This window comes from Nannospalax galili, unplaced genomic scaffold, assembly GCF_000622305.1.
Source record: "Nannospalax galili isolate Female #2095 unplaced genomic scaffold, S.galili_v1.0 scaffold397, whole genome shotgun sequence".
NCBI classification, from domain to species: domain Eukaryota; kingdom Metazoa; phylum Chordata; class Mammalia; order Rodentia; family Spalacidae; genus Nannospalax; species Nannospalax galili.
Genome location: NW_008341879.1, coordinates 1,774,043 through 1,788,695, shown reverse-complemented (window position 1 = coordinate 1,788,695; position 14,653 = coordinate 1,774,043).

Here is a 14,653-nt window from a genome sequence, read left to right as displayed (position 1 = left end):
AAAATTACCCTTTTGTCAGAGCTTACCAATTCTTTATAATTAGCTTTTCCTGCTTACGTTTCTTTGTAGTTTGAGGATCCTGGTTGGACCCAGATTGACCTAGGCTTCTTGAGATGACAAGGGGCTGTTCTGCTGTGTCTCCACACCAGTGCTTTGTGGTCCCTTTCTGCAGGAACTCAGAGAAGTTGCAAGACAAAAATAAAAGTATCTGAGGCAGGGAGTCTGTGATCCAGAGGCCTTCTGGTCAAACTGACTGGAAGCTCAGGCAAGTCATCCGTTCTCTCAGCATGTCAGGGTGGAGAATGTGTATGACTATTTTGTCCTTACAATTTTGCTAATAAAGGAACCATTACTATGACTATAATGCCGCCTCGTTGTCTTCAAGGAACTCCGTATCTAGGGAAGAGAGGAAAGACAGCTTTCAAAGTGTTACAAAAAGCACGAATGTTTCTATACCTGTCATGTGTGCCAAAATAGCTCTGAGGAGAAGGATCCAGTGACAGTTCCTAGAATAGTGGGAGAAGAGATGTAATGGAGTTTTGAAGGTGAAAAGGCTGGTGAAGGGCATTTCAAGCAGTCAGGGCAGTGTGCACCAGTGTGTGACAAGGGAGCAATAAAGCTAATAATAGCTCTTGTGTATATGGAAAACTTATACCTTATCAGTCACTAGATTAAGAATTTTACATGTGATTTATTCCTCATTTGTCAATTCTGATGAATTAATTCTCATAGCAACCTGCTAGGTTGGTTAGAAAGTTCCCAGAACTGTTGAGACCCAATAAAGATGTTCTTAAAAACTAAAAGTAAAATGTCTGTATTTTAAAAATGAGAAAATGGAGGTTCAGAAATGAAGCATTTTCTGCATTGCGCTGAGTTACATTGCACTGAGTTGGGTGTTCAGTTGAGGCATGGACTGTGGCAGCGGGCATGGCCTGGCATTGAGAGAAGCCAGGACTGGATCATGAAGGGTCTTCCACAAATGCCATCTCTTTGAGCCCAGTTTTTGCAGCTGGATTAGAGTTCTCTTGATCATTGATGTCTCCAACTTCCTCAACTTATGATATCCTCAGGGACAGTATTCTGAATTCTCATTTCAGTTACTCATTGTCCTTAATAGTCTTCCCAGGAAATTTTGTGAACCTAGGAACCAAGAAAAGAGGGGATATGGTTGGGTCATAACTAATCCCCCAACATCATTTGCCTATGAATCCTAAAGGTTTGGGATAATACCTGGAAAAAAAGCAACTTAAAGAAGGGGTTATTTTGGCTCACAGTTTGAGGACACAGTCCATCATAGCAGCAAGAATGTGAGGCAGTTAGTCACATTGCTTGTGCATTCAGGAAAGAGAGAGAGAGAGAGAGAGAGAGAGAGAGAGAGAGAGAGAGAGAGAGAGAGGAGGGAGGAAGGGAGGGAGGGAGGGAAGGAGAGAGAGAGATATGCTTTTGCCCCACTTACTTTCTCCTTTTTATTCAGTCCAGGACCCTTGTTCATGGAATGGTGCTCCCACATTCATGTAGGATCGTCTCATCTCAACTCAGGCGAGAAACTCACAGACACACCCAGAAACTTGTTTCCATGGTAATTCTAAATTTTATCATGTTAACAATTGAGCCACATTACAGTGATGCTTAAAAAAGAGATAGCTAAGTAAGGACCCAACTACTGTGAACCCATTTCTTCAGATGTCTCTCAGAACTGAGATCCCAAGTCAGGTTTTGATCATTCATTTATTGAAACAGTATCTCCAGCACCAAATGGGGAAGTAGAAGTCAGGACCCATCCTTATCAGAGTATCTTGCTCTTTGATCCCTAGACCTAGAATATCGCACAAGTAATTTCAAACAGACTTTTCAATTTTTCTCTGTTTGCAATGAGAAAATCACACCATTTTCAGTGCTTTGATTTGTAAAGCATGCATACATAAATTCATTCATACTCTATTATCTTGGGTGGAGGGCAAGGAGGGGTTCTGAGGGATCAAGATCAGATGCACAGGTCACAAGAGGAGTAGATCGCTCAGTAAGCTTGTTTTACATTATAAACTAATTTTTGGTTGCAAGGTTAGGTCAAAGTCTTTAGTTCATATTGTAAAAGTCATTCTTACTAACAATTGATGTTAAATATTACTGGCAAGAATGCTAAGTACTCTTTAATGAGGTAGACACTAAGAAAGAAGTAGCAGATGGAGAAGGCAGCTAGCTGTGGGCTCTGACCCATCCTGCAGGTGTTGAATGAATTAACAACAGTGACTAATAAGAATAATGCTGTTTCTCGGACTTGTGGACTTCACAGGAGACCCATAGCAGTGTAGTAGGAAAGCATAGGTTCGTAAGTTAGCCAGAGCTATGAATCCCTTTTGACAACTTACTAGTTGTTTGACCATGATCATAGTCACTGACCATATCCAAGCCTCAGCCTCATCTTAAGATGGTGAAATAAATGCTCATTTGATAAAATTACTATTATGCTTAAATGAATTAGATATGAAGGATGCCTCTCATGGGATAGGAGCTGAACAGCATGAAGCTGAGGCATATATATTTTTTGATTTATTTTTATTTTATGTATATGAGTGTTATATCTGCATGCATGTAAGTGCACTCATGTCATGCAGTGCCCACAGAGGACAGAAGAGGGTGTCAGATCCGCTGGAACTGGAGTTACAGATATTTGTTAGCTGCTATATGATGCTGGGATTCGAAACCCTAGTCTTCTGCAAGAACAGCCAGTGCTCTTAACTGCTGAGTTATCTCTCTAACCTGTGAAGCTGGTATTTTTATTAATTAAGGACTTCAGGGTGAGCTTGCTATTCTTCCTGCAAAAGAAAAGAATGAAGAAGGTAGGTTGAGTGAATGATGAAATGAAGGGTAAATATAAGATTTTAATGAGAATAAGTTATTTGAATGACATTAAACTTAGTCCAAGTTTTATATCAATCTTACTCTATCAACTTACTCTCTGTATTGAAATTATTTCCACAGTACTTTGTGTTCCTTGTCCAGTGTTCTCTAAGCCTGTAACAGTGCCATCATTCTTAATTACTGGTGATACCTTATGCTAACCCAGAGCTGTAAATTATGTCCATTGTAATTACCTTTTTAAGATACTTGGAGCCAAGTTTGATTTCATTATGAATTGTTAAATGGCTGCAGAAACCACTTTTTTGACCTTGATCTTTTGATAAATTGATATCGTTATTTATTTTTTGGCTTGTCTTCAGGTGTTTTAACAATTACTGAGATTTATTAAGGTGTTTCAGAGACTGCTTCTTTGTGTTAGAAACAGCCTCTTGTCTTTAATAGCATAGAAGATATAAAGATTTTGTTGTTGTTTTACAGAAGTAAGCTTTTCTTGGATTGAACAGGCTATTTCTAGGGAAACCTCTGATCTATGGCATAGATTATTTTAGATTTCATACATGCTACAAAATGTTTAAAACTATCAGAAGTAGTGTTAAGGAGATGGTTCGGGGACAAGTACTTGAATGAGGACTTGAGTTTGGATCTGCAGAAGCCCCACAAAAGCCAGGCCCTGATGCTGGGGACTGAGGGAGGGGACAGGCTTATGCCTAGGGCTTGATGCCCAGCTAATTTAATTGAAACAGCTCCAGGTTCAGTGAGACAACCCTGACTCAAATTAATAATAATAATAACAATAAATAAGAGTGATAGAAGATGACTCACATCAACTTATAGCCTCCAATGCACAGGCACAAACACACAAGCACACACATACATACAACACATACACGTGACACCTATACACAATTAAAAAAAAAAAGAAATAGACATACATACCAGCCTAGGTGATTTCCACATGGTTAGGTATCATACTGAGCTGTGTAAGTGACACACTTAACTGATCAGAAGATAATCCTGCTTCTAAGAGGGGTAAGAGAGATGGAGATGACTTAGTATTTAAAAACAATCTTTAAAATTATATATATATATATGAGCATATGCTTGCCACAACATGCATGTGGAAGTCAGAGGAGAGCTTTCAAGGAGCCAGTTTCTCATTCCATGTGATACCTGGGGATCAAACTTATGTGGTCAGGCATGCATGGCAAGAGTTTTTACCTGTTGAGCCATCTTGCTACCCTTAGTCTGTATTGTTTTGTTGCTAATAATACATTACCACTGACTAGGAAGTTACATAGAAGAGTTCATTTTGGTTCATGACTCTGCGCCAAGATTGAGGGGCCACATATGGATATCCTCAAATCAGTTAAATCCCGAGACAGTACAGGGCATCATCTGGAGAGACCAGGGGTGTAAAAGGTTCAGCCACACTGACTTTTATAGTAGATCCATGAGTCCTTAAACCACACAGATGGACTAATCTGTGCATGAGGATGGAGGCTTCATCATCTTTTAGAGGCATTGCTGGGTCCATTTCTTCACTTCTCATAACAAAGATTGCATTTCAACATAAATTTCAGAGCCAATCCATATTTAAACCACAGCAGTGGGAAAGGGAAAGAAAAACTAAAAGAGCTAAAAAAACCCTCATATTTTGAATTGGAGTTGTTTAAGTATCTGATATTGTAAAAGGTGTTAAAATCCAATCTTCTCTCTAGCAAATGAAGCAGGAAGTGGATGCAGGGCAAGCTTGCGGATGCTGATGGCCAGCGTCCCTTCCACCCGTTCCCTGCTCCCATCTCTCCTCTTTTGTCTTTCTGTGCCTCTTTTTTCTCCTTCCTTTCCTCATCTTAATCTTAAACATTTAACTCTTTCCCTTTTTTGTATGCATGCACAACATGCTTGTCACAAACACTTACGTGGTGTCCTGTCACAATTTCTAGGACAGCTTGTTCTCTGTTTGCCTTCTCTTGCCTGTCTCTTCCCACCTCCTCAAGTCAGATGGACCAGACCCCTTCGAATATAATTTTTCTCATGTTCTATCATTGTAAACAGACTAGCTATAGACACACTCATACATACACAAGCATACAAATTAGGGAAAAATTTTCGTTGTTTTTTGAAATGGAATTCTATTATTCCTACTTCTCTGAATTCTTTTCTTTCTCACTTGAAGATAAAAAACGTAAAAACTTAAGAAAGGGCCTTTAATCCCAGCACTCAGGAGGCGGAGGCAGGTGGATCTTTCTGAGTCTGAGGCCAATCTGGTCTCAAAAAAACAAACCAAAACAACAGCAATAACAAAGCAAAACAAAACACGTAGGAAGGATTTTCCCAATGTGTGGCAAAATTCAGTTTTATTCTTTTAAATGATGCACAGCATTTCATGGTATAAATTAGCTCAACAAATTGATGTATATCCACATGCTTGCAGTGCTGACCATTTTCAACAATGTTACAGTAAACACACTTGCATATATATTTAGATATGAAGCCTTTATTTCTGTGGAATGTGACATATTACATGTGGCTGGTAGAATTGCTCCGTCAAGAGGTATTGAGTACATGAACTTGGGGTTACTGTTGTTGGACTGTTTTCTAGGAAGTCTGTAAAACTGATATTTCACCCTGTCACAGAGGGCATCTCCTGTACTTCATATCTCACCAGTATTAGGTCTTTATTTTATTTTTTAATTATTAATTAATTAACTTTTTTGGTCTTTTTGAGACAGGGTCTTCCTGTAGCCCCAGCTGGCCTGGAACTCACTATGTAGACCAGGCTGGCCTTGAACTCACAGAGATCCATCTGCTTCTGCCTCCCAAGTTCTGGTTTGCTTCAGTTTTTGTCAAATGTGAGCTCTAATTTTTTTTTTTTGCATTTGAACATCTTTCCATGTGTTTGATGGCTGCTCATCTGTGAACTGCCTATTTATATCCTTTGCCCATGTTGTACAGTATTTTATGAGTTTTTCATATGTTATAAATAATATCATCTCTGGATTTTGTTTTTAATATTTCCATCCATCCTAATTAAAAATTGTTACCAGGCATGGTGGCCCATGTCTTTAGTCTTAGCACTTGGGAGACAGAGGCAGGCAGATCTCTGTGAGATCAAGGCCAGCCTGGTCTATATAGTGAGTTCCAGGGGCTATAGGGAGACCCTGTCTCAAAAAGACCAAAAAAGAAAAAAAAATTGTAAAGTATTCTTCCCTCTCTCATTCTCTTTTTTCTTTCTTTTCCACCTTCTGATTTCTTTCTTTCCTTTAGCTTTGGTTTTGTCCAGCTTGGTGAGAATTTTCTCTAGGGCTAGATTTTATATTATGTAGTCTCTTCCATTTTCTTTCAATTTTTAGTTTTTGTTATTTTTACAATTAAAGCGTACACTTGGAATTTTGTATATAATGCAGATAAGAGCCCAACTTAATTTTATTACCAAAACTGTACCAGTGTTCTTTATTAAAAAACCAAGTTCTTACCCACAAAATTAATATATCCTGTTGGTATACATACCCTGGGATCTGTTTCTGGGTTTCTTATGCCACTGATTTATTATTTTTAATCTATTTTCACATCCATATTATTTAGACTTTATTAGTGGCTTTACAGTCTGTCTTTCACTGTCATGTTTTTTAATAAAGTGGGTATTTATCTCACACTCATGTAGAGTAGAAGTGGAGACTTTTAAGGCAGAGGTTGAATGACTTATGTGTTTCCTCATCAATTCCCTTGGCTTTAAGTCATGGTTCACCTTCCAGCCATGGATCCCAGGGCCACCCGACAGTCATGTATACTTCAGTCCCAGAGGGTGAGAATCCATGGAGGATTATGTGGAAATGATTTTGTTGCCAGGCTTGGAAGTGATCTTCATCTCTTCTCTTCCCATTCTGTTGGCCAGAACTCAGTTAAATGGGAGGCTGGGAAATGCAAGCTAACTCTGGGCTCAATAGAAAAAAGTGAATTTTAGAGAACACAAAGCCAGTCTTCTCTTGTATGAGTTCTCTCATGTTTATGAGGAAAAAAAAGTATTTGCTGTTTTCTGGCAGAAGGGCATCTTCCATTTTTTCACATTTGCAGAGTTTTTGCTTGGTGTGTATTCTCTGACGCACCAAGAGGCCTGGCCTGTGGAAGAAGGATGTCCCACTTGCATTGCACGCATAGGACTCTCCCAGTATGTGTTCTCTACAAAGTGATTTGCTGATATTTTCTTGCATTCACAATGCTTGCAAACGTTCTCTCCTGTGTACATTTTCTGTTTAGTGAGTTGAGACTTTTTCTGGGAAAGTTTATTTATTACATGGATTACATTAATTTTTTTTTCTCTTCAGGGTACATTCCTTGAATATGACTGGGGTGTAATTTCTTGCTCAAATGACTCTCATTTTGGTCATGTTGATGATATTGCTCCTCCAAATGAACTCTATGAAGACCTAAGAGTGTTGCTTCCTTAAAAGTATCTTCTCTACTCCTTACGCTGATTGTGGTTCTTCTGCCAGAGTCCTTCTTCGCATAGTGAAAGCTGACTTGTCACAGCTCTTCCCACACTCAATATATTTCCAGGAGCCCTCTTTTGTGTTCAGAATTACCTCTGTGTTAAAGGTTGTCCTTGTCTACTGTGTTAAAAATGCTGCTGCCCAGTTTGAATCTTATGGACCCAAGATGGCGGGCCTGCTGAGGACTTTCCCAGCTACCCCTTGATCCCCAGGTCTCCCTCTACTGTGAATTTTATTACGTTCACCAGAAGCATGTTCTAACATCTGCCAAACTTCTCAGGCCTCCCTCCAGAATAAAGTCTGTGATTTTTAGCCAGGTTTGTAATATGGCTTGAGCTTAAATTTAATGCTTTTCTTCATTCAAACCCCTCCTTTCTTAAAAAATAAAACCAAAAAATATTTATTGTGTGTGTGCACACACATGCATGTGGATGTGTGTGCATGCATCAGAAGACAGCTTTTTTGAGTCAGTCCTTGCCTTTTACCTGTTGAGGCAGGATCTCCCTGCATCTGCTGCACAGCATGCTGCATAACTATGAGCTAACCATGAGCTTCCAGCCTACCTCCATCTTCTACATATGTCACCCTAGGATGCTGAGATTGCAGAAGTGTGCCACCAGGTGATCAGGCTTGCACGACAGGCACTTTTGCCCACTGAGCCATCTCCCTGACCCAACCTTCTCTTAGCAATTCCATAACTGGGAATATATTATATTAAAGGAATCAAAATCCGTATTTTGAGGAGCTATCTGTCCTCCCATGTTCATTCCAGTATTATCCATGGTAGTCAGGGTTTGGAAACCATGCAGTGAGACCAAAGAGCCATCCTTTCCCAACATGGCACATCTGTGCAAGTATTCCCTTTTTTTTTTTTTCAAAGTATTTTGTTTATTATTTTTATGTGTATGATGTATTGCCTACATGTATGTAAGTGCATCCGTGTTGTGCACTGCCCATGGAGATCAGAAGAGAGCGTCAGATTTCCCTGGAACTGGAGTTATGGGCAGTTGTTAGCTGCTATGTGAGTGCTGGGAATCAAACATGGGTCCTCTGTAAGGGCAACCAGTGCTCTCTTAACCGCTGATCCAACTCTCCAGCTTTCTGTGCAAACATTCCTTCACAGACTTGAAGATATTCTTCTCCTGAGAGAAGTTTATAGCAACACCTCTGAATGTCACTGACCTCTGGGAATGGCTCACAGAAAGGTCTGAGGAGACCAGGGAAAGGGAAATAGCAGAAGGGCATTCTAGCAGCTCCTTGTTGGTTAGAGGATTTCATGTTACTTTCTGTGCAGTTGGGTGTGTGGGCAGAGAACTCCAGGCATTGAGCTGGAGCTACTGTCCCAGGCACTTATGTGGGCAGGGGCAGTTATATTAGATATTTAGTGATACTTTTGGGGGGGGAGACTACTCTTGATGTTTCTTCTTATATGATATACAAGATAATATCGATAAAAGATCCCAGGAGGACATTAATAATTATCATTCATTCAACAACTATTTATTCAACACTCTTCTTAGTTCTAGGAGTGTAGCGTATATAAAAATATACAAAAGCCCTGTCTTAGTCAAACTCACATATGATGCATATAGCAACTAGAGGAGAAATAATAGTTCCATCTATCAAGAGTGAGAAAAACAGCTGGACGTGGTGGAGCACACTTTTACCCCAGCACTCTGGAGGCAGAGCAGGAGGATCTTTGATTTGCCTTGTAGGCTATGACAAAGTAATAGTCAGTTGAGATGATGATTTTCTGCCAGAAATGGAGGCACACATTGGAATCCCAACATTCTGGAGGCAGGAGACTCTTGAATTCAAGGTGAGCCTTGGCTATAGAGAGAGACCTCTTTGGGGGGAAATATCACTTCTTTTCAAGCTGTTTTCAGTTCTCAGCACCACTTCCAGAAATCCTCCCAGTTTCTCCCAGTGCACCTCCGTTTCTCTTCTTCAGTGCAATACCTGCTCTGAGAGCTTGTGTGCCCTGAGCCGGCTCTTTTAATTTATGAAGGTGGGGCACATGAACATTCCTGGGTTGCCATTTAGATCTCCAGAAGAAAGATAGGCAGCAACACTGTTCTCTACCTAAGTCATTTAGAAACAGTTATTTAATCACTCTGTCAACTTCAGCCACATTATCTACAGACTTTTCGTGGATTTTCATGAAAAGAATGCCTGCTGTTTTGTTAAAGTCTAAGTAGGTTGTCATTACTGGTCTTCCTAGATCCTTAAGTCAGTTCTGTCTTAAACTGATGTGCTTTAAGACATGATGTGCTTCAAGCTCTTATAAATATATACAAATAACAGATTTGTGTCCTTCTCAAGTGAGACAAAATGAATTTCTTTGTTGTAGTTTCAAATCAGTTTTGAGATACCAAGGTACAAGTCACTTCCATGATTAACAATGGACTCTGTCTTCTCTGGAATTGGACTCACATTATTCTATAACTCTGGAATAATTCTTTTGATGTTCATAATAAATCAAACATATCCAATAATTTGCTGGCTCACAATACTGATAAGATTGTTAATCTTTATTATTGCCTGTCTAGACTTTTGCATCTGGGAGTTGGTTATAACACACCTGAATTGTACATTAATACCTTTCTAGTTTTTTTTGAAGCTTATTAGCTCAAGTTTATAAACCAGCTTCTGTTTATGTGCCCCTAGAACAAAATATATTTTACTGAATTGTTTCATATACATAATGACCAAAAATGTTACCTCCATAAAATATTGGCTCCATTACATAATTGTTGACAATAAAATATTCTTTTTTTTTTTTGGTCTTTTTGAGACAGGGTCTCCCTGTAGCTCTAGCTGTCCTGGAACTCACTATGTAGACCAGGCTGGCCTTGAACTCACAGAGATCTGCCTGCCTCTGCCTCCTGAGTGCTGGGATTAAAGGTGTGAGCCACCACGCCTGGCCCGACAATAAAATATTCTTTAAGTGTGTTAACTATAACCTTTGACCAGGGATAAGCTCTGTGACAGACAGAAGTGTTCATAATGCCAAATATCATGCTTATTTTGAGTGAGGGACATCCAAAGATTGAAGTTATATCTGCGCACAGGTTCTCAATCCTTCCCATGTTCCAAATAACCATGTATTCTTTTGTATTACGTGAGTGTGATTTTAGAATTATTTTTCTCTCGTTACTGTAGAATCCTACCAGCTAGATGCTGGCTACTTTGAAAAGGGGGATTATGTCTTTTTTAAAACGTGTTTCTGGCCACTCTTTATCACCTAGCCTAACGGTGAACTCCATAGACTCATGGTGCTTAGTGAATGTTATTGATCTGAAGGTTTGAGGGGCCAAGTCTTGTTAGGTCATCCTGGTAGAGTTTTGCCCTCTCCTGAAGTGTGCCACATCAAGATGAGACTTCTACTGTGGTTTTCCTGCTATGAAACATCCTAATACGGAAATAACAATTTGAGGTTAAACATCTGAGTCAAGTGCTTTGGGAAACCAGAGTGAATGAAAGAGTTTCTGGTGAATCAGTGCTAGCTCCTAGGAGCCAGCAAATTTCCTCTTACAGGGCACAGCAGTGGACAGCAACTGGCCAGCCAGATGCTGCTTTCTATTTCAGAATGCCCACGCAGATGGAGGACTATCAGGTCAGAATGCCACACTTCATTATGTCACCATCTCCAGCTTAATGGGAGAGATGCCTTTGTGCCTGGGACTTTGTCCTTTAAGCTTTTGAAGGTGTATGTTGAATTCAGCAGGTATTATTTATTGCTCCCACATTTGAGTGTAAGAGTCTTATATTCTTTACTAATTTGAAAATACCAGGAAACATTTTACCTTTCAAGAGATAAAATTCACAGTTGGGAGAGTGACAAAAAAGTCTTTCTAACATTTGCATGGACAGGATGGTAAACAGATGATGAATTTCACTTCAGGTAGAGGGAGGGTAGAAATTCAGGATTAGGTGCGGAAACCAACTGTGTACTTTTCTTGCCTGTAACCCACAGTACTACTTAGGACAGGAATGCTAATTATTGCCACTGTTAATTATATGCTTCCTAAGTGACAGACACTTTATATATACTTACGCTTAATTTTCACAACAAACCTGAGAGGTAAGTATAGTTATCCCCATTTCACAAGTGAGGAAATGAAGTATAGAACAGTTAGTTATTTTCCCAAAGTTACCTAGCTAGTTGTAGTCTGATGGCTTAGATTTACAGCAGTGGAATTCTGAAACACAAAAGCTCTTAAGTATTATGTTATACTAACAAAATGGCATAGAGTGGGCTTAGCAAAAACTGTTATCCATGTTTGTGGTTAAATTCATTAGTCTAGGACCTTGTTATAGGCAGTATTTAGACCATTGTAGACAATATTCAAGAGAAGCATTTCTTTGGGTATATAAAGTGTGTATAATAAAAATGCACATTTAAAAGCTTAATTCACTACATTTATTTATTACAATACATTCATTTGAAGCAGCACACACATATTGGTGGAGGTCAAACTGGTTTGAAACTAGTTTTGAGACAATGAAGTAGATAACTTCGTTTGACCACCAGATGGCAGCAATGTAGGATTTTAAAAGTCTGGACTACATCTTTACAAAGATATTTAAATTTCATTAATCTCACTTGTCCTTTATGGAAACACAGTTTTACATGTCTTGGAAAAAGGGTATATTTTACATTGGCAAAGATAAAATGAGCTTAGCCTCTGAATTATTGAGGGTCTGGACTAATGAGATTTTAGTACGTATCTAGACATGTTTATAAAACAGGATAAAATCTTTTTCAAAGAATCTACCATGTTACTCATAGTATGATATGCAAAATTTCAAGTGGAAATAGTTTTTGTCCTGGTATAACACAGATGAAAGTCAATTTTTAATAGTAGTATGTGATTTAGACTGCTCTCTCCCAGTTAGTCTGAATTACTGTTTATTTCACTATAACTTTCAACACCATATTCAAATATAGTAGTGACAGAACTAGTAATAACTATGTTGATCACAATATATTACTTCAAATAAGCTCTGAAGAGTTGATTAAACATTTCCCTGCATGTTCTCTCATGTTGCAGTCAGATGTTTGTAGACTGACATAAAAATTCAGAAAGACGTTACAATATTAGTTCAAGAAATATTTGTCAATTTTTTTTCTCTTACTTTCCTCATTATTTTTTTTTTTCCTGAAAATATCACTGTCACCAGTTGTGGAACTGCTGATTCATATTGGGCAGAGTTTTATCAGTATTAAACGTGATAGGAGAATCTGAAAGATGGGTTTGGGATTATTGTCTCAAAGAGACCCCTGAGGCTAGGCACTGTCTAGTGATGAGACACATGGGTCAAAATCCAAAGGCCCTGGGCTTCATCCTATGGATGTCATCAGTTATTTGACATTTGCACCCCTGTTTCTGTGCTTTTTAAACTAAGATACTGGGCTAAGTGATCTCCCTTTCCACTTGCAGAACTTTATGACTTTGTAGCTATCCCCTGTCAAACAGAACCAGCACATTTTAAAATGCATTCAGGAAAACAGAGGCCAATTTCAAAGCGGATCACCTTTGTCCCAAACTTAGAAGACTGGCTCCTAGGGGATCTGTCTGGTGAGAGTTAATATGCTCCTCAGTGCAGTCATTAGTGAGGTTTTATGAAATTATAGACATCATTCTTGGATTATATTCAATTTTAAAATTACAATTAAAAATTTAAACATCACTTAACTCCACATCGAGTGTCAAACCTAAGACTTAACAGGTTTCCAGCACATCTAAGGATCCATTAGCACTCCTTTTCTTTTCTTCTTTGACTTCTCTTGACTTCATGCTCTGTGTACCAATTCTTTCTCAGCCACGCAAGAGGATCTAAAAGTATCTGTCTACGGTACTTATTATTATTATTTTTTTAATGCAGAGCAATTCCTCTCCCCAGGCTAGTGTTAATTATACTGTCAGGATGCAGCGATAGAGTTATCTCAGTTAAAAAAGAAAGAAAAAGAAAAAAAATTCTCATAGCTTGAGGCAAAGTTCCGTGTCTGAGATCACAACAGAAACAGGCTGCAGACAGGGAATTACATTTCCACGTGACCCTGTCTAGGGATGTGTGTGTGGACATGCAGTGATGGTGATTCAGTGAGGTTAAAGATTACACACCCTTGTTTTCTTGGCTTTGTCGCTGAGGCTCTTTGATTTCCATCTCAGGAAAATACACTTGTTTCCCCAGAGGATAGGGCAGATTCCCCACCCCCCGGTTGTTTAGGGATCCCCTACTCTGTGTCCCAGGACCCAACAGTTAATCCTTCTCCCTCTAAAGCCAGCTCATAATGTCGACTGTGGCCTCTTGCCCATTTTCTGCTGAGGGGGCTGTTGTTTCCATCTCCAGCACCGCCACCTGCTTAGTGACTTTTGCAGCTGCTCTGTACCTCAGTATCACTGTCTGTAGCATGAAGCTCACAACATCTACATATGCTCATGTGTGCAAAGAGCCCTTGCCTCCTGCTTGGTAGGCTGCCATGCCCTGTTGCACTTCTTTTACTGTTGTTTTCCCCAGCAGTCAGTGTGTTGAAGCCTGGTGGTCCCGACTGCTTCCTGAGTCCTGCGTGGTGTCCTTTCTCAGTCACTGTCCTAAAACAATGATTTTCTGACTTACCTGTGTGGAAAATTTAAGAGAAGTTTTAAGGGCTGGCATACAATTGCAAACATTTTATTTACCTAGTACATTAGAAACAACTGGGGCTGGAGGGGTGACTTAGAAAAGTGTCAGCTGTGAAAGTATGAGGACCTGTTTGGATCACCAGCACCCATAAAAAGCCAAGCATGTCAGTGCACATCCACAGTCCTAGGGAGGCAGAGATGGTTGGATTGTCAGGTGGCTGGGCTCACTGGCCTGCTTGCCTAGCCAATCAGTGGAATTCTAGGCTCTGTGAGAGACCCTGTCTCAAAAACAAAGGTGGAGAGTGATAAAGGTAGACACTTGATATTAGCCTCTGACCTCTACACATGCACATTCTGGAGGTACACACTCCCTCTCCCACATACATGCACACACACATATAGCACAGACATACTCCTCAACCAGACATCTACCATTTACTGTTCCCATCATTTGATAAAAGAAATATTTTTAAAGACAGGGAAGATGTTTTGAAATGAGGAACAGTCTCTAAAAGTGATGAAATTAGTATGACAGACATGAAAGTGAAGGGGCTGCCCCTGTTCTGTGAAGAAGTAGCCTGGGTTATTGGACAGTGAAAGGCCAGGATGCTGTGTTCTGTGCAGTGGGTATGACAGGTAAAGTGCTTCTACCTCAACACACACACACACACA